This window comes from Rhinoderma darwinii (genome assembly GCF_050947455.1).
Source record: "Rhinoderma darwinii isolate aRhiDar2 chromosome 5 unlocalized genomic scaffold, aRhiDar2.hap1 SUPER_5_unloc_45, whole genome shotgun sequence".
NCBI classification, from domain to species: Eukaryota; Metazoa; Chordata; class Amphibia; order Anura; family Rhinodermatidae; genus Rhinoderma; species Rhinoderma darwinii.
This window is the reverse complement of record NW_027461804.1, coordinates 534,750-554,066: the sequence shown is the minus strand read 5'-3', so window position 1 is coordinate 554,066 and position 19,317 is coordinate 534,750. Positions and strand designations below refer to the sequence as shown.

General features: G+C 47.7%; 13 non-coding genes across 13 annotated transcripts; all 13 read right to left on the bottom strand.

Annotated features, from left to right (window-relative positions):
* Positions 1–1,134: 1,134 nt before the first annotated feature.
* On the bottom strand, positions 1,135–1,325 carry LOC142694173 (U2 spliceosomal RNA). Its single transcript, XR_012862439.1, has one exon. It is a non-coding gene; the product is annotated as a U2 spliceosomal RNA (small nuclear RNA).
* Positions 1,326–2,614: 1,289 nt separating this feature from the next.
* On the bottom strand, positions 2,615–2,805 carry LOC142694172 (U2 spliceosomal RNA). Its single transcript, XR_012862438.1, has one exon. It is a non-coding gene; the product is annotated as a U2 spliceosomal RNA (small nuclear RNA).
* Positions 2,806–4,090: 1,285 nt separating this feature from the next.
* On the bottom strand, positions 4,091–4,281 carry LOC142694171 (U2 spliceosomal RNA). The gene has a single exon (XR_012862437.1). It is a non-coding gene; the product is annotated as a U2 spliceosomal RNA (small nuclear RNA).
* Positions 4,282–5,565: 1,284 nt separating this feature from the next.
* LOC142694170 (U2 spliceosomal RNA) lies at positions 5,566–5,756 on the bottom strand. The gene has a single exon (XR_012862436.1). It is a non-coding gene; the product is annotated as a U2 spliceosomal RNA (small nuclear RNA).
* A 1,285-nt stretch (positions 5,757–7,041) lies between these two features.
* Positions 7,042–7,232, bottom strand: LOC142694169 (U2 spliceosomal RNA). Its single transcript, XR_012862435.1, has one exon. It is a non-coding gene; the product is annotated as a U2 spliceosomal RNA (small nuclear RNA).
* Positions 7,233–8,524: 1,292 nt separating this feature from the next.
* On the bottom strand, positions 8,525–8,715 carry LOC142694168 (U2 spliceosomal RNA). Its single transcript, XR_012862434.1, has one exon. It is a non-coding gene; the product is annotated as a U2 spliceosomal RNA (small nuclear RNA).
* A 1,296-nt stretch (positions 8,716–10,011) lies between these two features.
* LOC142694167 (U2 spliceosomal RNA) lies at positions 10,012–10,202 on the bottom strand. The gene has a single exon (XR_012862433.1). It is a non-coding gene; the product is annotated as a U2 spliceosomal RNA (small nuclear RNA).
* A 1,277-nt stretch (positions 10,203–11,479) lies between these two features.
* LOC142694166 (U2 spliceosomal RNA) lies at positions 11,480–11,670 on the bottom strand. The gene has a single exon (XR_012862432.1). It is a non-coding gene; the product is annotated as a U2 spliceosomal RNA (small nuclear RNA).
* Positions 11,671–12,970: 1,300 nt separating this feature from the next.
* Positions 12,971–13,161, bottom strand: LOC142694164 (U2 spliceosomal RNA). The gene has a single exon (XR_012862430.1). It is a non-coding gene; the product is annotated as a U2 spliceosomal RNA (small nuclear RNA).
* Positions 13,162–14,449: 1,288 nt separating this feature from the next.
* Positions 14,450–14,640, bottom strand: LOC142694162 (U2 spliceosomal RNA). Its single transcript, XR_012862429.1, has one exon. It is a non-coding gene; the product is annotated as a U2 spliceosomal RNA (small nuclear RNA).
* A 1,296-nt stretch (positions 14,641–15,936) lies between these two features.
* On the bottom strand, positions 15,937–16,127 carry LOC142694161 (U2 spliceosomal RNA). The gene has a single exon (XR_012862428.1). It is a non-coding gene; the product is annotated as a U2 spliceosomal RNA (small nuclear RNA).
* A 1,304-nt stretch (positions 16,128–17,431) lies between these two features.
* On the bottom strand, positions 17,432–17,622 carry LOC142694160 (U2 spliceosomal RNA). The gene has a single exon (XR_012862427.1). It is a non-coding gene; the product is annotated as a U2 spliceosomal RNA (small nuclear RNA).
* Positions 17,623–18,895: 1,273 nt separating this feature from the next.
* On the bottom strand, positions 18,896–19,086 carry LOC142694159 (U2 spliceosomal RNA). The gene has a single exon (XR_012862426.1). It is a non-coding gene; the product is annotated as a U2 spliceosomal RNA (small nuclear RNA).
* Positions 19,087–19,317: the final 231 nt, after the last annotated feature.

Below are 19,317 nucleotides of genomic sequence, written 5' to 3'. Positions count from 1 at the left end.
CAATGCAGTGCTGAAAGAGGAGGAATCTACATAAAAACGCCTTCCTGGCAACGCCCAAATGCCCTGCTGCCATGCAGATAAACACTGGCAGCGGCAGCAAGTGCATGCCCACAGCCACCCCTTGTTCCTTCACACCTTGTATCAGCTGTAATCCAGTCCAGTCCAGTGCTGCCTGCTGAGCAGCACTGACCAACACTGCCTGGGCCCAGGCTTTTATCTCTGAGGCCCCATTATGATGTCAGAAAGCTGGCTCTGGAATCCTGAGGGCTCCACTATGACACGTGCAAAGTTCCGTCTGAACTTTATATAAGACGGTGAGGCTCAGTCAGTCACTCAGTGTTGCCTGAGAGGGCAACACTGCAACAGCCGGCCGCCAGGCTGTCTTTTTTTTGCACAGCTAGTTGCCTCCAGGAGGCCACAAGAGGGAGACAAGGGACTGCAAAATGGAAAATAGGCATCCACCAACTTTACAGACAACTTCTCCTTGCTCCTACAACCTCCATCCTTGCACAGTTTGTTATTCTTCTAGGTAACATAGTAACAAATCCAAATTGCTGCTCTCTTTGTAGGCAAGCAAGGCTTTGTTGCAACTGCAATTCTTACTTCTTCTTGAAATGTAGGGACAACAGTACATTCCATCACATCCATCTAGTGTACACAGGTAGGTCCATTGTGGCGGGCAGGCGAGCGGGCGGGCTGCTTTATTGGCTGTTTGCTGTTCCCCTACTCCACTCCACTATTTGACTGTTGTGCTGCATCAATCAATCAATCAATCAATCAATCAATCAATCAATCAATCAATCAATCAATCAATCAATCAATCAATCAATCAATCAGTGGCTGGCTCAGGTGCAGCTCTTTAACTTACCTAAAAGGGAGGGCGGAGAGAAGACAAGGAAGGTGAATGAGGTGTTCCAATGTGAAATGCCGGAAACACAGAAACACAGACGACACACAACAAGAGGTGGCAATCTATTCATTAATTGCATTTAATCAATGAGCTCATTATCACTCATGCATTGTCCAACAGGTGTTGAAATAATGGGATTAAAAGGGGAGATCCCTTCAGAAAGACAGAAACAATAGCAAAGACAAAAAACACTTTTGGAATCTGCTTTTAGTCAACACATAAGGAAAGGGTGCACCGGTCCTGGAAATACTGCAATACCAGGTCAATGCGTGGAGTGGACAGAGCAAGCTCTATTTCCATCTCCCTGTTCTAAAAATCCATTTAATATATGGTCCCCAGATAGGGGACGTATCAGATATTAAACTGATAAGAACAGATACTACACTTGATCTTAGCCAAAAGGCCGAGAAGCGATAACCCGAACGGGCCGCGCGTTGCCCGAGCCTGCCCGATACTGCTGTTCAGCCCTTGCAGCGATTCAGCCTACTTCTAGGCAATTCCATGGGGCCCTGCAGGCTCACACACTCACAGCTACACGGGAGGTGAATAAAGGCCGGAGAGGAAGCCAGACAGGATTTGCTTCTTTTGCTTGCACCACAATGCAGTGCTGAAAGAGGAGGAATCTACATAAAAACGCCTTCCTGGCAACGCCCAAATGCCCTGCTGCCATGCAGATAAACACTGGCAGCGGCAGCAAGTGCATGCCCACAGCCACCCCTTGTTCCTTCACACCTTGTATCAGCTGTAATCCAGTCCAGTCCAGTGCTGCCTGCTGAGCAGCACTGACCAACACTGCCTGGGCCCAGGCTTTTATCTCTGAGGCCCCATTATGATGTCAGAAAGCTGGCTCTGGAATCCTGAGGGCTCCACTATGACACGTGCAAAGTTCCGTCTGAACTTTATATAAGACGGTGAGGCTCAGTCAGTCACTCAGTGTTGCCTGAGAGGGCAACACTGCAACAGCCGGCCGCCAGGCTGTCTTTTTTTTTGCACAGCTAGTTGCCTCCAGGAGGCCACAAGAGGGAGACAAGGGACTGCAAAATGGAAAATAGGCATCCACCAACTTTACAGACAACTTCTCCTTGCTCCTACAACCTCCATCCTTGCACAGTTTGTTATTCTTCTAGGTAACATAGTAACAAATCCAAATTGCTGCTCTCTTTGTAGGCAAGCAAGGCTTTGTTGCAACTGCAATTCTTACTTCTTCTTGAAATGTAGGGACGACAGTACATTCCATCACATCCATCTAGTGTACACAGGTAGGTCCATTGTGGCGGGCAGGCGAGCGGGCGGGCTGCTTTATTGGCTGTTTGCTGTTCCCCTACTCCACTCCACTATTTGACTGTTGTGCTGCATCAATCAATCAATCAATCAATCAATCAATCAATCAATCAATCAATCAATCAGTGGCTGGCTCAGGTGCAGCTCTTTAACTTACCTAAAAGGGAGGGCGGAGAGAAGACAAGGAAGGTGAATGAGGTGTTCCAATGTGAAATGCCGGAAACACAGAAACACAGACGACACACAACAAGAGGTGGCAATCTATTCATTAATTGCATTTAATCAATGAGCTCATTATCACTCATGCATTGTCCAACAGGTGTTGAAATAATGGGATTAAAAGGGGAGATCCCTTCAGAAAGACAGAAACAATAGCAAAGACAAAAAACACTTTTGGAATCTGCTTTTAGTCAACACATAAGGAAAGGGTGCACCGGTCCTGGAAATACTGCAATACCAGGTCAATGCGTGGAGTGGACAGAGCAAGCTCTATTTCCATCTCCCTGTTCTAAAAATCCATTTAATATATGGTCCCCAGATAGGGGACGTATCAGATATTAAACTGATAAGAACAGATACTACACTTGATCTTAGCCAAAAGGCCGAGAAGCGATAACCCGAACGGGCCGCGCGTTGCCCGAGCCTGCCCGATACTGCTGTTCAGCCCTTGCAGCGATTCAGCCTACTTCTAGGCAATTCCATGGGGCCCTGCAGGCTCACACACTCACAGCTACACGGGAGGTGAATAAAGGCCGGAGAGGAAGCCAGACAGGATTTGCTTCTTTTGCTTGCACCACAATGCAGTGCTGAAAGAGGAGGAATCTACATAAAAACGCCTTCCTGGCAACGCCCAAATGCCCTGCTGCCATGCAGATAAACACTGGCAGCGGCAGCAAGTGCATGCCCACAGCCACCCCTTGTTCCTTCACACCTTGTATCAGCTGTAATCCAGTCCAGTCCAGTGCTGCCTGCTGAGCAGCACTGACCAACACTGCCTGGGCCCAGGCTTTTATCTCTGAGGCCCCATTATGATGTCAGAAAGCTGGCTCTGGAATCCTGAGGGCTCCACTATGACACGTGCAAAGTTCCGTCTGAACTTTATATAAGACGGTGAGGCTCAGTCAGTCACTCAGTGTTGCCTGAGAGGGCAACACTGCAACAGCCGGCCGCCAGGCTGTCTTTTTTTTGCACAGCTAGTTGCCTCCAGGAGGCCACAAGAGGGAGACAAGGGACTGCAAAATGGAAAATAGGCATCCACCAACTTTACAGACAACTTCTCCTTGCTCCTACAACCTCCATCCTTGCACAGTTTGTTATTCTTCTAGGTAACATAGTAACAAATCCAAATTGCTGCTCTCTTTGTAGGCAAGCAAGGCTTTGTTGCAACTGCAATTCTTACTTCTTCTTGAAATGTAGGGACGACAGTACATTCCATCACATCCATCTAGTGTACACAGGTAGGTCCATTGTGGCGGGCAGGCGAGCGGGCGGGCTGCTTTATTGGCTGTTTGCTGTTCCCCTACTCCACTCCACTATTTGACTGTTGTGCTGCATCAATCAATCAATCAATCAATCAATCAATCAATCAATCAATCAATCAAGTGGCTGGCTCAGGTGCAGCTCTTTAACTTACCTAAAAGGGAGGGCGGAGAGAAGACAAGGAAGGTGAATGAGGTGTTCCAATGTGAAATGCCGGAAACACAGAAACACAGACGACACACAACAAGAGGTGGCAATCTATTCATTAATTGCATTTAATCAATGAGCTCATTATCACTCATGCATTGTCCAACAGGTGTTGAAATAATGGGATTAAAAGGGGAGATCCCTTCAGAAAGACAGAAACAATAGTAAAGACAAAAAACACTTTTGGAATCTGCTTTTAGTCAACACATAAGGAAAGGGTGCACCGGTCCTGGAAATACTGCAATACCAGGTCAATGCGTGGAGTGGACAGAGCAAGCTCTATTTCCATCTCCCTGTTCTAAAAATCCATTTAATATATGGTCCCCAGATAGGGGACGTATCAGATATTAAACTGATAAGAACAGATACTACACTTGATCTTAGCCAAAAGGCCGAGAAGCGATAACCCGAACGGGCCGCGCGTTGCCCGAGCCTGCCCGATACTGCTGTTCAGCCCTTGCAGCGATTCAGCCTACTTCTAGGCAATTCCATGGGGCCCTGCAGGCTCACACACTCACAGCTACACGGGAGGTGAATAAAGGCCGGAGAGGAAGCCAGACAGGATTTGCTTCTTTTGCTTGCACCACAATGCAGTGCTGAAAGAGGAGGAATCTACATAAAAACGCCTTCCTGGCAACGCCCAAATGCCCTGCTGCCATGCAGATAAACACTGGCAGCGGCAGCAAGTGCATGCCCACAGCCACCCCTTGTTCCTTCACACCTTGTATCAGCTGTAATCCAGTCCAGTCCAGTGCTGCCTGCTGAGCAGCACTGACCAACACTGCCTGGGCCCAGGCTTTTATCTCTGAGGCCCCATTATGATGTCAGAAAGCTGGCTCTGGAATCCTGAGGGCTCCACTATGACACGTGCAAAGTTCCGTCTGAACTTTATATAAGACGGTGAGGCTCAGTCAGTCACTCAGTGTTGCCTGAGAGGGCAACACTGCAACAGCCGGCCGCCAGGCTGTCTTTTTTTTGCACAGCTAGTTGCCTCCAGGAGGCCACAAGAGGGAGACAAGGGACTGCAAAATGGAAAATAGGCATCCACCAACTTTACAGACAACTTCTCCTTGCTCCTACAACCTCTATCCTTGCACAGTTTGTTATTCTTCTAGGTAACATAGTAACAAATCCAAATTGCTGCTCTCTTTGTAGGCAAGCAAGGCTTTGTTGCAACTGCAATTCTTACTTCTTCTTGAAATGTAGGGACGACAGTACATTCCATCACATCCATCTAGTGTACACAGGTAGGTCCATTGTGGCGGGCAGGCGAGCGGGCGGGCTGCTTTATTGGCTGTTTGCTGTTCCCCTACTCCACTCCACTATTTGACTGTTGTGCTGCATCAATCAATCAATCAATCAATCAATCAATCAATCAATCAATCAATCAGTGGCTGGCTCAGGTGCAGCTCTTTAACTTACCTAAAAGGGAGGGCGGAGAGAAGACAAGGAAGGTGAATGAGGTGTTCCAATGTGAAATGCCGGAAACACAGAAACACAGACGACACACAACAAGAGGTGGCAATCTATTCATTAATTGCATTTAATCAATGAGCTCATTATCACTCATGCATTGTCCAACAGGTGTTGAAATAATGGGATTAAAAGGGGAGATCCCTTCAGAAAGACAGAAACAATAGCAAAGACAAAAAACACTTTTGGAATCTGCTTTTAGTCAACACATAAGGAAAGGGTGCACCGGTCCTGGAAATACTGCAATACCAGGTCAATGCGTGGAGTGGACAGAGCAAGCTCTATTTCCATCTCCCTGTTCTAAAAATCCATTTAATATATGGTCCCCAGATAGGGGACGTATCAGATATTAAACTGATAAGAACAGATACTACACTTGATCTTAGCCAAAAGGCCGAGAAGCGATAACCCGAACGGGCCGCGCGTTGCCCGAGCCTGCCCGATACTGCTGTTCAGCCCTTGCAGCGATTCAGCCTACTTCTAGGCAATTCCATGGGGCCCTGCAGGCTCACACACTCACAGCTACACGGGAGGTGAATAAAGGCCGGAGAGGAAGCCAGACAGGATTTGCTTCTTTTGCTTGCACCACAATGCAGTGCTGAAAGAGGAGGAATCTACATAAAAACGCCTTCCTGGCAACGCCCAAATGCCCTGCTGCCATGCAGATAAACACTGGCAGCGGCAGCAAGTGCATGCCCACAGCCACCCCTTGTTCCTTCACACCTTGTATCAGCTGTAATCCAGTCCAGTCCAGTGCTGCCTGCTGAGCAGCACTGACCAACACTGCCTGGGCCCAGGCTTTTATCTCTGAGGCCCCATTATGATGTCAGAAAGCTGGCTCTGGAATCCTGAGGGCTCCACTATGACACGTGCAAAGTTCCGTCTGAACTTTATATAAGACGGTGAGGCTCAGTCAGTCACTCAGTGTTGCCTGAGAGGGCAACACTGCAACAGCCGGCCGCCAGGCTGTCTTTTTTTTGCACAGCTAGTTGCCTCCAGGAGGCCACAAGAGGGAGACAAGGGACTGCAAAATGGAAAATAGGCATCCACCAACTTTACAGACAACTTCTCCTTGCTCCTACAACCTCCATCCTTGCACAGTTTGTTATTCTTCTAGGTAACATAGTAACAAATCCAAATTGCTGCTCTCTTTGTAGGCAAGCAAGGCTTTGTTGCAACTGCAATTCTTACTTCTTCTTGAAATGTAGGGACGACAGTACATTCCATCACATCCATCTAGTGTACACAGGTAGGTCCATTGTGGCGGGCAGGCGAGCGGGCGGGCTGCTTTATTGGCTGTTTGCTGTTCCCCTACTCCACTCCACTATTTGACTGTTGTGCTGCAATCAATCAATCAATCAATCAATCAATCAATCAATCAATCAATCAATCAGTGGCTGGCTCAGGTGCAGCTCTTTAACTTACCTAAAAGGGAGGGCGGAGAGAAGACAAGGAAGGTGAATGAGGTGTTCCAATGTGAAATGCCGGAAACACAGAAACACAGACGACACACAACAAGAGGTGGCAATCTATTCATTAATTGCATTTAATCAATGAGCTCATTATCACTCATGCATTGTCCAACAGGTGTTGAAATAATGGGATTAAAAGGGGAGATCCCTTCAGAAAGACAGAAACAATAGCAAAGACAAAAAACACTTTTGGAATCTGCTTTTAGTCAACACATAAGGAAAGGGTGCACCGGTCCTGGAAATACTGCAATACCAGGTCAATGCGTGGAGTGGACAGAGCAAGCTCTATTTCCATCTCCCTGTTCTAAAAATCCATTTAATATATGGTCCCCAGATAGGGGACGTATCAGATATTAAACTGATAAGAACAGATACTACACTTGATCTTAGCCAAAAGGCCGAGAAGCGATAACCCGAACGGGCCGCGCGTTGCCCGAGCCTGCCCGATACTGCTGTTCAGCCCTTGCAGTGATTCAGCCTACTTCTAGGCAATTCCATGGGGCCCTGCAGGCTCACACACTCACAGCTACACGGGAGGTGAATAAAGGCCGGAGAGGAAGCCAGACAGGATTTGCTTCTTTTGCTTGCACCACAATGCAGTGCTGAAAGAGGAGGAATCTACATAAAAACGCCTTCCTGGCAACGCCCAAATGCCCTGCTGCCATGCAGATAAACACTGGCAGCGGCAGCAAGTGCATGCCCACAGCCACCCCTTGTTCCTTCACACCTTGTATCAGCTGTAATCCAGTCCAGTCCAGTGCTGCCTGCTGAGCAGCACTGACCAACACTGCCTGGGCCCAGGCTTTTATCTCTGAGGCCCCATTATGATGTCAGAAAGCTGGCTCTGGAATCCTGAGGGCTCCACTATGACACGTGCAAAGTTCCGTCTGAACTTTATATAAGACGGTGAGGCTCAGTCAGTCACTCAGTGTTGCCTGAGAGGGCAACACTGCAACAGCCGGCCGCCAGGCTGTCTTTTTTTTGCACAGCTAGTTGCCTCCAGGAGGCCACAAGAGGGAGACAAGGGACTGCAAAATGGAAAATAGGCATCCACCAACTTTACAGACAACTTCTCCTTGCTCCTACAACCTCCATCCTTGCACAGTTTGTTATTCTTCTAGGTAACATAGTAACAAATCCAAATTGCTGCTCTCTTTGTAGGCAAGCAAGGCTTTGTTGCAACTGCAATTCTTACTTCTTCTTGAAATGTAGGGACGACAGTACATTCCATCACATCCATCTAGTGTACACAGGTAGGTCCATTGTGGCGGGCAGGCGAGCGGGCGGGCTGCTTTATTGGCTGTTTGCTGTTCCCCTACTCCACTCCACTATTTGACTGTTGTGCTGCATCAATCAATCAATCAATCAATCAATCAATCAATCAATCAATCAATCAATCAATCAGTGGCTGGCTCAGGTGCAGCTCTTTAACTTACCTAAAAGGGAGGGCGGAGAGAAGACAAGGAAGGTGAATGAGGTGTTCCAATGTGAAATGCCGGAAACACAGAAACACAGACGACACACAACAAGAGGTGGCAATCTATTCATTAATTGCATTTAATCAATGAGCTCATTATCACTCATGCATTGTCCAACAGGTGTTGAAATAATGGGATTAAAAGGGGAGATCCCTTCAGAAAGACAGAAACAATAGCAAAGACAAAAAACACTTTTGGAATCTGCTTTTAGTCAACACATAAGGAAAGGGTGCACCGGTCCTGGAAATACTGCAATACCAGGTCAATGCGTGGAGTGGACAGAGCAAGCTCTATTTCCATCTCCCTGTTCTAAAAATCCATTTAATATATGGTCCCCAGATAGGGGACGTATCAGATATTAAACTGATAAGAACAGATACTACACTTGATCTTAGCCAAAAGGCCGAGAAGCGATAACCCGAACGGGCCGCGCGTTGCCCGAGCCTGCCCGATACTGCTGTTCAGCCCTTGCAGCGATTCAGCCTACTTCTAGGCAATTCCATGGGGCCCTGCAGGCTCACACACTCACAGCTACACGGGAGGTGAATAAAGGCCGGAGAGGAAGCCAGACAGGATTTGCTTCTTTTGCTTGCACCACAATGCAGTGCTGAAAGAGGAGGAATCTACATAAAAACGCCTTCCTGGCAACGCCCAAATGCCCTGCTGCCATGCAGATAAACACTGGCAGCGGCAGCAAGTGCATGCCCACAGCCACCCCTTGTTCCTTCACACCTTGTATCAGCTGTAATCCAGTCCAGTCCAGTGCTGCCTGCTGAGCAGCACTGACCAACACTGCCTGGGCCCAGGCTTTTATCTCTGAGGCCCCATTATGATGTCAGAAAGCTGGCTCTGGAATCCTGAGGGCTCCACTATGACACGTGCAAAGTTCCGTCTGAACTTTATATAAGACGGTGAGGCTCAGTCAGTCACTCAGTGTTGCCTGAGAGGGCAACACTGCAACAGCCGGCCGCCAGGCTGTCTTTTTTTTGCACAGCTAGTTGCCTCCAGGAGGCCACAAGAGGGAGACAAGGGACTGCAAAATGGAAAATAGGCATCCACCAACTTTACAGACAACTTCTCCTTGCTCCTACAACCTCCATCCTTGCACAGTTTGTTATTCTTCTAGGTAACATAGTAACAAATCCAAATTGCTGCTCTCTTTGTAGGCAAGCAAGGCTTTGTTGCAACTGCAATTCTTACTTCTTCTTGAAATGTAGGGACGACAGTACATTCCATCACATCCATCTAGTGTACACAGGTAGGTCCATTGTGGCGGGCAGGCGAGCGGGCGGGCTGCTTTATTGGCTGTTTGCTGTTCCCCTACTCCACTCCACTATTTGACTGTTGTGCTGCATCAATCAATCAATCAATCAATCAATCAATCAATCAATCAATCAATCAATCAATCAATCAGTGGCTGGCTCAGGTGCAGCTCTTTAACTTACCTAAAAGGGAGGGCGGAGAGAAGACAAGGAAGGTGAATGAGGTGTTCCAATGTGAAATGCCGGAAACACAGAAACACAGACGACACACAACAAGAGGTGGCAATCTATTCATTAATTGCATTTAATCAATGAGCTCATTATCACTCATGCATTGTCCAACAGGTGTTGAAATAATGGGATTAAAAGGGGAGATCCCTTCAGAAAGACAGAAACAATAGCAAAGACAAAAAACACTTTTGGAATCTGCTTTTAGTCAACACATAAGGAAAGGGTGCACCGGTCCTGGAAATACTGCAATACCAGGTCAATGCGTGGAGTGGACAGAGCAAGCTCTATTTCCATCTCCCTGTTCTAAAAATCCATTTAATATATGGTCCCCAGATAGGGGACGTATCAGATATTAAACTGATAAGAACAGATACTACACTTGATCTTAGCCAAAAGGCCGAGAAGCGATAACCCGAACGGGCCGCGCGTTGCCCGAGCCTGCCCGATACTGCTGTTCAGCCCTTGCAGCGATTCAGCCTACTTCTAGGCAATTCCATGGGGCCCTGCAGGCTCACACACTCACAGCTACACGGGAGGTGAATAAAGGCCGGAGAGGAAGCCAGACAGGATTTGCTTCTTTTGCTTGCACCACAATGCAGTGCTGAAAGAGGAGGAATCTACATAAAAACGCCTTCCTGGCAACGCCCAAATGCCCTGCTGCCATGCAGATAAACACTGGCAGCGGCAGCAAGTGCATGCCCACAGCCACCCCTTGTTCCTTCACACCTTGTATCAGCTGTAATCCAGTCCAGTCCAGTGCTGCCTGCTGAGCAGCACTGACCAACACTGCCTGGGCCCAGGCTTTTATCTCTGAGGCCCCATTATGATGTCAGAAAGCTGGCTCTGGAATCCTGAGGGCTCCACTATGACACGTGCAAAGTTCCGTCTGAACTTTATATAAGACGGTGAGGCTCAGTCAGTCACTCAGTGTTGCCTGAGAGGGCAACACTGCAACAGCCGGCCGCCAGGCTGTCTTTTTTTTTGCACAGCTAGTTGCCTCCAGGAGGCCACAAGAGGGAGACAAGGGACTGCAAAATGGAAAATAGGCATCCACCAACTTTACAGACAACTTCTCCTTGCTCCTGCAACCTCCATCCTTGCACAGTTTGTTATTCTTCTAGGTAACATAGTAACAAATCCAAATTGCTGCTCTCTTTGTAGGCAAGCAAGGCTTTGTTGCAACTGCAATTCTTACTTCTTCTTGAAATGTAGGGACGACAGTACATTCCATCACATCCATCTAGTGTACACAGGTAGGTCCATTGTGGCGGGCAGGCGAGCGGGCGGGCTGCTTTATTGGCTGTTTGCTGTTCCCCTACTCCACTCCACTATTTGACTGTTGTGCTGCATCAATCAATCAATCAATCAATCAATCAATCAATCAATCAGTGGCTGGCTCAGGTGCAGCTCTTTAACTTACCTAAAAGGGAGGGCGGAGAGAAGACAAGGAAGGTGAATGAGGTGTTCCAATGTGAAATGCCGGAAACACAGAAACACAGACGACACACAACAAGAGGTGGCAATCTATTCATTAATTGCATTTAATCAATGAGCTCATTATCACTCATGCATTGTCCAACAGGTGTTGAAATAATGGGATTAAAAGGGGAGATCCCTTCAGAAAGACAGAAACAATAGCAAAGACAAAAAACACTTTTGGAATCTGCTTTTAGTCAACACATAAGGAAAGGGTGCACCGGTCCTGGAAATACTGCAATACCAGGTCAATGCGTGGAGTGGACAGAGCAAGCTCTATTTCCATCTCCCTGTTCTAAAAATCCATTTAATATATGGTCCCCAGATAGGGGACGTATCAGATATTAAACTGATAAGAACAGATACTACACTTGATCTTAGCCAAAAGGCCGAGAAGCGATAACCCGAACGGGCCGCGCGTTGCCCGAGCCTGCCCGATACTGCTGTTCAGCCCTTGCAGCGATTCAGCCTACTTCTAGGCAATTCCATGGGGCCCTGCAGGCTCACACACTCACAGCTACACGGGAGGTGAATAAAGGCCGGAGAGGAAGCCAGACAGGATTTGCTTCTTTTGCTTGCACCACAATGCAGTGCTGAAAGAGGAGGAATCTACATAAAAACGCCTTCCTGGCAACGCCCAAATGCCCTGCTGCCATGCAGATAAACACTGGCAGCGGCAGCAAGTGCATGCCCACAGCCACCCCTTGTTCCTTCACACCTTGTATCAGCTGTAATCCAGTCCAGTCCAGTGCTGCCTGCTGAGCAGCACTGACCAACACTGCCTGGGCCCAGGCTTTTATCTCTGAGGCCCCATTATGATGTCAGAAAGCTGGCTCTGGAATCCTGAGGGCTCCACTATGACACGTGCAAAGTTCCGTCTGAACTTTATATAAGACGGTGAGGCTCAGTCAGTCACTCAGTGTTGCCTGAGAGGGCAACACTGCAACAGCCGGCCGCCAGGCTGTCTTTTTTTTGCACAGCTAGTTGCCTCCAGGAGGCCACAAGAGGGAGACAAGGGACTGCAAAATGGAAAATAGGCATCCACCAACTTTACAGACAACTTCTCCTTGCTCCTACAACCTCCATCCTTGCACAGTTTGTTATTCTTCTAGGTAACATAGTAACAAATCCAAATTGCTGCTCTCTTTGTAGGCAAGCAAGGCTTTGTTGCAACTGCAATTCTTACTTCTTCTTGAAATGTAGGGACGACAGTACATTCCATCACATCCATCTAGTGTACACAGGTAGGTCCATTGTGGCGGGCAGGCGAGCGGGCGGGCTGCTTTATTGGCTGTTTGCTGTTCCCCTACTCCACTCCACTATTTGACTGTTGTGCTGCATCAATCAATCAATCAATCAATCAATCAATCAATCAATCAATCAATCAATCAATCAATCAATCAGTGGCTGGCTCAGGTGCAGCTCTTTAACTTACCTAAAAGGGAGGGCGGAGAGAAGACAAGGAAGGTGAATGAGGTGTTCCAATGTGAAATGCCGGAAACACAGAAACACAGACGACACACAACAAGAGGTGGCAATCTATTCATTAATTGCATTTAATCAATGAGCTCATTATCACTCATGCATTGTCCAACAGGTGTTGAAATAATGGGATTAGAAGGGGAGATCCCTTCAGAAAGACAGAAACAATAGTAAAGACAAAAAACACTTTTGGAATCTGCTTTTAGTCAACACATAAGGAAAGGGTGCACCGGTCCTGGAAATACTGCAATACCAGGTCAATGCGTGGAGTGGACAGAGCAAGCTCTATTTCCATCTCCCTGTTCTAAAAATCCATTTAATATATGGTCCCCAGATAGGGGACGTATCAGATATTAAACTGATAAGAACAGATACTACACTTGATCTTAGCCAAAAGGCCGAGAAGCGATAACCCGAACGGGCCGCGCGTTGCCCGAGCCTGCCCGATACTGCTGTTCAGCCCTTGCAGCGATTCAGCCTACTTCTAGGCAATTCCATGGGGCCCTGCAGGCTCACACACTCACAGCTACACGGGAGGTGAATAAAGGCCGGAGAGGAAGCCAGACAGGATTTGCTTCTTTTGCTTGCACCACAATGCAGTGCTGAAAGAGGAGGAATCTACATAAAAACGCCTTCCTGGCAACGCCCAAATGCCCTGCTGCCATGCAGATAAACACTGGCAGCGGCAGCAAGTGCATGCCCACAGCCACCCCTTGTTCCTTCACACCTTGTATCAGCTGTAATCCAGTCCAGTCCAGTGCTGCCTGCTGAGCAGCACTGACCAACACTGCCTGGGCCCAGGCTTTTATCTCTGAGACCCCATTATGATGTCAGAAAGCTGGCTCTGGAATCCTGAGGGCTCCACTATGACACGTGCAAAGTTCCGTCTGAACTTTATATAAGACGGTGAGGCTCAGTCAGTCACTCAGTGTTGCCTGAGAGGGCAACACTGCAACAGCCGGCCGCCAGGCTGTCTTTTTTTTGCACAGCTAGTTGCCTCCAGGAGGCCACAAGAGGGAGACAAGGGACTGCAAAATGGAAAATAGGCATCCACCAACTTTACAGACAACTTCTCCTTGCTCCTACAACCTCCATCCTTGCACAGTTTGTTATTCTTCTAGGTAACATAGTAACAAATCCAAATTGCTGCTCTCTTTGTAGGCAAGCAAGGCTTTGTTGCAACTGCAATTCTTACTTCTTCTTGAAATGTAGGGACGACAGTACATTCCATCACATCCATCTAGTGTACACAGGTAGGTCCATTGTGGCGGGCAGGCGAGCGGGCGGGCTGCTTTATTGGCTGTTTGCTGTTCCCCTACTCCACTCCACTATTTGACTGTTGTGCTGCATCAATCAATCAATCAATCAATCAATCAATCAATCAATCAATCAATCAATCAGTGGCTGGCTCAGGTGCAGCTCTTTAACTTACCTAAAAGGGAGGGCGGAGAGAAGACAAGGAAGGTGAATGAGGTGTTCCAATGTGAAATGCCGGAAACACAGAAACACAGACGACACACAACAAGAGGTGGCAATCTATTCATTAATTGCATTTAATCAATGAGCTCATTATCACTCATGCATTGTCCAACAGGTGTTGAAATAATGGGATTAAAAGGGGAGATCCCTTCAGAAAGACAAAAACAATAGTAAAGACAAAAAACACTTTTGGAATCTGCTTTTAGTCAACACATAAGGAAAGGGTGCACCGGTCCTGGAAATACTGCAATACCAGGTCAATGCGTGGAGTGGACAGAGCAAGCTCTATTTCCATCTCCCTGTTCTAAAAATCCATTTAATATATGGTCCCCAGATAGGGGACGTATCAGATATTAAACTGATAAGAACAGATACTACACTTGATCTTAGCCAAAAGGCCGAGAAGCGATAACCCGAACGGGCCGCGCGTTGCCCGAGCCTGCCCGATACTGCTGTTCAGCCCTTGCAGCGATTCAGCCTACTTCTAGGCAATTCCATGGGGCCCTGCAGGCTCACACACTCACAGCTACACGGGAGGTGAATAAAGGCCGGAGAGGAAGCCAGACAGGATTTGCTTCTTTTGCTTGCACCACAATGCAGTGCTGAAAGAGGAGGAATCTACATAAAAACGCCTTCCTGGCAACGCCCAAATGCCCTGCTGCCATGCAGATAAACACTGGCAGCGGCAGCAAGTGCATGCCCACAGCCACCCCTTGTTCCTTCACACCTTGTATCAGCTGTAATCCAGTCCAGTCCAGTGCTGCCTGCTGAGCAGCACTGACCAACACTGCCTGGGCCCAGGCTTTTATCTCTGAGGCCCCATTATGATGTCAGAAAGCTGGCTCTGGAATCCTGAGGGCTCCACTATGACACGTGCAAAGTTCCGTCTGAACTTTATATAAGACGGTGAGGCTCAGTCAGTCACTCAGTGTTGCCTGAGAGGGCAACACTGCAACAGCCGGCCGCCAGGCTGTCTTTTTTTTGCACAGCTAGTTGCCTCCAGGAGGCCACAAGAGGGAGACAAGGGACTGCAAAATGGAAAATAGGCATCCACCAACTTTACAGACAACTTCTCCTTGCTCCTACAACCTCCATCCTTGCACAGTTTGTTATTCTTCTAGGTAACATAGTAACAAATCCAAATTGCTGCTCTCTTTGTAGGCAAGCAAGGCTTTGTTGCAACTGCAATTCTTACTTCTTCTTGAAATGTAGGGACGACAGTACATTCCATCACATCCATCTAGTGTACACAGGTAGGTCCATTGTGGCGGGCAGGCGAGCGGGCGGGCTGCTTTATTGGCTGTTTGCTGTTCCCCTACTCCACTCCACTATTTGACTGTTGTGCTGCATCAATCAATCAATCAATCAATCAATCAATCAATCAATCAATCAATCAATCAATCAATCAGTGGCTGGCTCAGGTGCAGCTCTTTAACTTACCTAAAAGGGAGGGCGGAGAGAAGACAAGGAAGGTGAATGAGGTGTTCCAATGTGAAATGCCGGAAACACAGAAACACAGACGACACACAACAAGAGGTGGCAATCTATTCATTAATTGCATTTAATCAATGAGCTCATTATCACTCATGCATTGTCCAACAGGTGTTGAAATAATGGGATTAAAAGGGGAGATCCCTTCAGAAAGACAGAAACAATAGCAAAGACAAAAAACACTTTTGGAATCTGCTTTTAGTCAACACATAAGGAAAGGGTGCACCGGTCCTGGAAATACTGCAATACCAGGTCAATGCGTGGAGTGGACAGAGCAAGCTCTATTTCCATCTCCCTGTTCTAAAAATCCATTTAATATATGGTCCCCAGATAGGGGACGTATCAGATATTAAACTGATAAGAACAGATACTACACTTGATCTTAGCCAAAAGGCCGAGAAGCGATAACCCGAACGGGCCGCGCGTTGCCCGAGCCTGCCCGATACTGCTGTTCAGCCCTTGCAGCGATTCAGCCTACTTCTAGGCAATTCCATGGGGCCCTGCAGGCTCACACACTCACAGCTACACGGGAGGTGAATAAAGGCCGGAGAGGAAGCCAGACAGGATTTGCTTCTTTTGCTTGCACCACAATGCAGTGCTGAAAGAGGAGGAATCTACATAAAAACGCCTTCCTGGCAACGCCCAAATGCCCTGCTGCCATGCAGATAAACACTGGCAGCGGCAGCAAGTGCATGCCCACAGCCACCCCTTGTTCCTTCACACCTTGTATCAGCTGTAATCCAGTCCAGTCCAGTGCTGCCTGCTGAGCAGCACTGACCAACACTGCCTGGGCCCAGGCTTTTATCTCTGAGGCCCCATTATGATGTCAGAAAGCTGGCTCTGGAATCCTGAGGGCTCCACTATGACACGTGCAAAGTTCCGTCTGAACTTTATATAAGACGGTGAGGCTCAGTCAGTCACTCAGTGTTGCCTGAGAGGGCAACACTGCAACAGCCGGCCGCCAGGCTGTCTTTTTTTTGCACAGCTAGTTGCCTCCAGGAGGCCACAAGAGGGAGACAAGGGACTGCAAAATGGAAAATAGGCATCCACCAACTTTACAGACAACTTCTCCTTGCTCCTACAACCTCCATCCTTGCACAGTTTGTTATTCTTCTAGGTAACATAGTAACAAATCCAAATTGCTGCTCTCTTTGTAGGCAAGCAAGGCTTTGTTGCAACTGCAATTCTTACTTCTTCTTGAAATGTAGGGACGACAGTACATTCCATCACATCCATCTAGTGTACACAGGTAGGTCCATTGTGGCGGGCAGGCGAGCGGGCGGGCTGCTTTATTGGCTGTTTGCTGTTCCCCTACTCCACTCCACTATTTGACTGTTGTGCTGCATCAATCAATCAATCAATCAATCAATCAATCAATCAATCAATCAATCAATCAATCAATCAATCAATCAGTGGCTGGCTCAGGTGCAGCTCTTTAACTTACCTAAAAGGGAGGGCGGAGAGAAGACAAGGAAGGTGAATGAGGTGTTCCAATGTGAAATGCCGGAAACACAGAAACACAGACGACACACAACAAGAGGTGGCAATCTATTCATTAATTGCATTTAATCAATGAGCTCATTATCACTCATGCATTGTCCAACAGGTGTTGAAATAATGGGATTAAAAGGGGAGATCCCTTCAGAAAGACAGAAACAATAGCAAAGACAAAAAACACTTTTGGAATCTGCTTTTAGTCAACACATAAGGAAAGGGTGCACCGGTCCTGGAAATACTGCAATACCAGGTCAATGCGTGGAGTGGACAGAGCAAGCTCTATTTCCATCTCCCTGTTCTAAAAATCCATTTAATATATGGTCCCCAGATAGGGGACGTATCAGATATTAAACTGATAAGAACAGATACTACACTTGATCTTAGCCAAAAGGCCGAGAAGCGATAACCCGAACGGGCCGCGCGTTGCCCGAGCCTGCCCGATACTGCTGTTCAGCCCTTGCAGCGATTCAGCCTACTTCTAGGCAATTCCATGGGGCCCTGCAGGCTCACACACTCACAGCTACACGGGAGGTGAATAAAGGCCGGAGAGGAAGCCAGACAGGATTTGCTTCTTTTGCTTGCACCACAATGCAGTGCTGAAAGAGGAGGAATCTACATAAAAACGCCTTCCTGGCAACGCCCAAATGCCCTGCTGCCATGCAGATAAACACTGGCAGCGGCAGCAAGTGCATGCCCACAGCCACCCCTTGTTCCTTCACACCTTGTATCAGCTGTAATCCAGTCCAGTCCAGTGCTGCCTGCTGAGCAGCACTGACCAACACTGCCTGGGCCCAGGCTTTTATCTCTGAGGCCCCATTATGATGTCAGAAAGCTGGCTCTGGAATCCTGAGGGCTCCACTATGACACGTGCAAAGTTCCGTCTGAACTTTATATAAGACGGTGAGGCTCAGTCAGTCACTCAGTGTTGCCTGAGAGGGCAACACTGCAACAGCCGGCCGCCAGGCTGTCTTTTTTTTTGCACAGCTAGTTGCCTCCAGGAGGCCACAAGAGGGAGACAAGGGACTGCAAAATGGAAAATAGGCATCCACCAACTTTACAGACAACTTCTCCTTGCTCCTGCAACCTCCATCCTTGCACAGTTTGTTATTCTTCTAGGTAACATAGTAACAAATCCAAATTGCTGCTCTCTTTGTAGGCAAGCAAGGCTTTGTTGCAACTGCAATTCTTACTTCTTCTTGAAATGTAGGGACGACAGTACATTCCATCACATCCATCTAGTGTACACAGGTAGGTCCATTGTGGCGGGCAGGCGAGCGGGCGGGCTGCTTTATTGGCTGTTTGCTGTTCCCCTACTCCACTCCACTATTTGACTGTTGTGCTGCATCAATCAATCAATCAATCAATCAATCAATCAATCAGTGGCTGGCTCAGGTGCAGCTCTTTAACTTACCTAAAAGGGAGGGCGGAGAGAAGACAAGGAAGGTGAATGAGGTGTTCCAATGTGAAATGCCGGAAACACAGAAACACAGACGACACACAACAAGAGGTGGCAATCTATTCATTAATTGCATTTAATCAATGAGCTCATTATCACTCATGCATTGTCCAACAGGTGTTGAAATAATGGGATTAAAAGGGGAGATCCCTTCAGAAAGACAGAAACAATAGCAAAGACAAAAAACACTTTTGGAATCTGCTTTTAGTCAACACATAAGGAAAGGGTGCACCGGTCCTGGAAATACTGCAATACCAGGTCAATGCGTGGAGTGGACAGAGCAAGCTCTATTTCCATCTCCCTGTTCTAAAAATCCATTTAATATATGGTCCCCAGATAGGGGACGTATCAGATATTAAACTGATAAGAACAGATACTACACTTGATCTTAGCCAAAAGGCCGAGAAGCGATAACCCGAACGGGCCGCGCGTTGCCCGAGCCTGCCCGATACTGCTGTTCAGCCCTTGCAGCGATTCAGCCTACTTCTAGGCAATTCCATGGGGCCCTGCAGGCTCACACACTCACAGCTACACGGGAGGTGAATAAAGGCCGGAGAGGAAGCCAGACAGGATTTGCTTCTTTTGCTTGCACCACAATGCAGTGCTGAAAGAGGAGGAATCTACATAAAAACGCCTTCCTGGC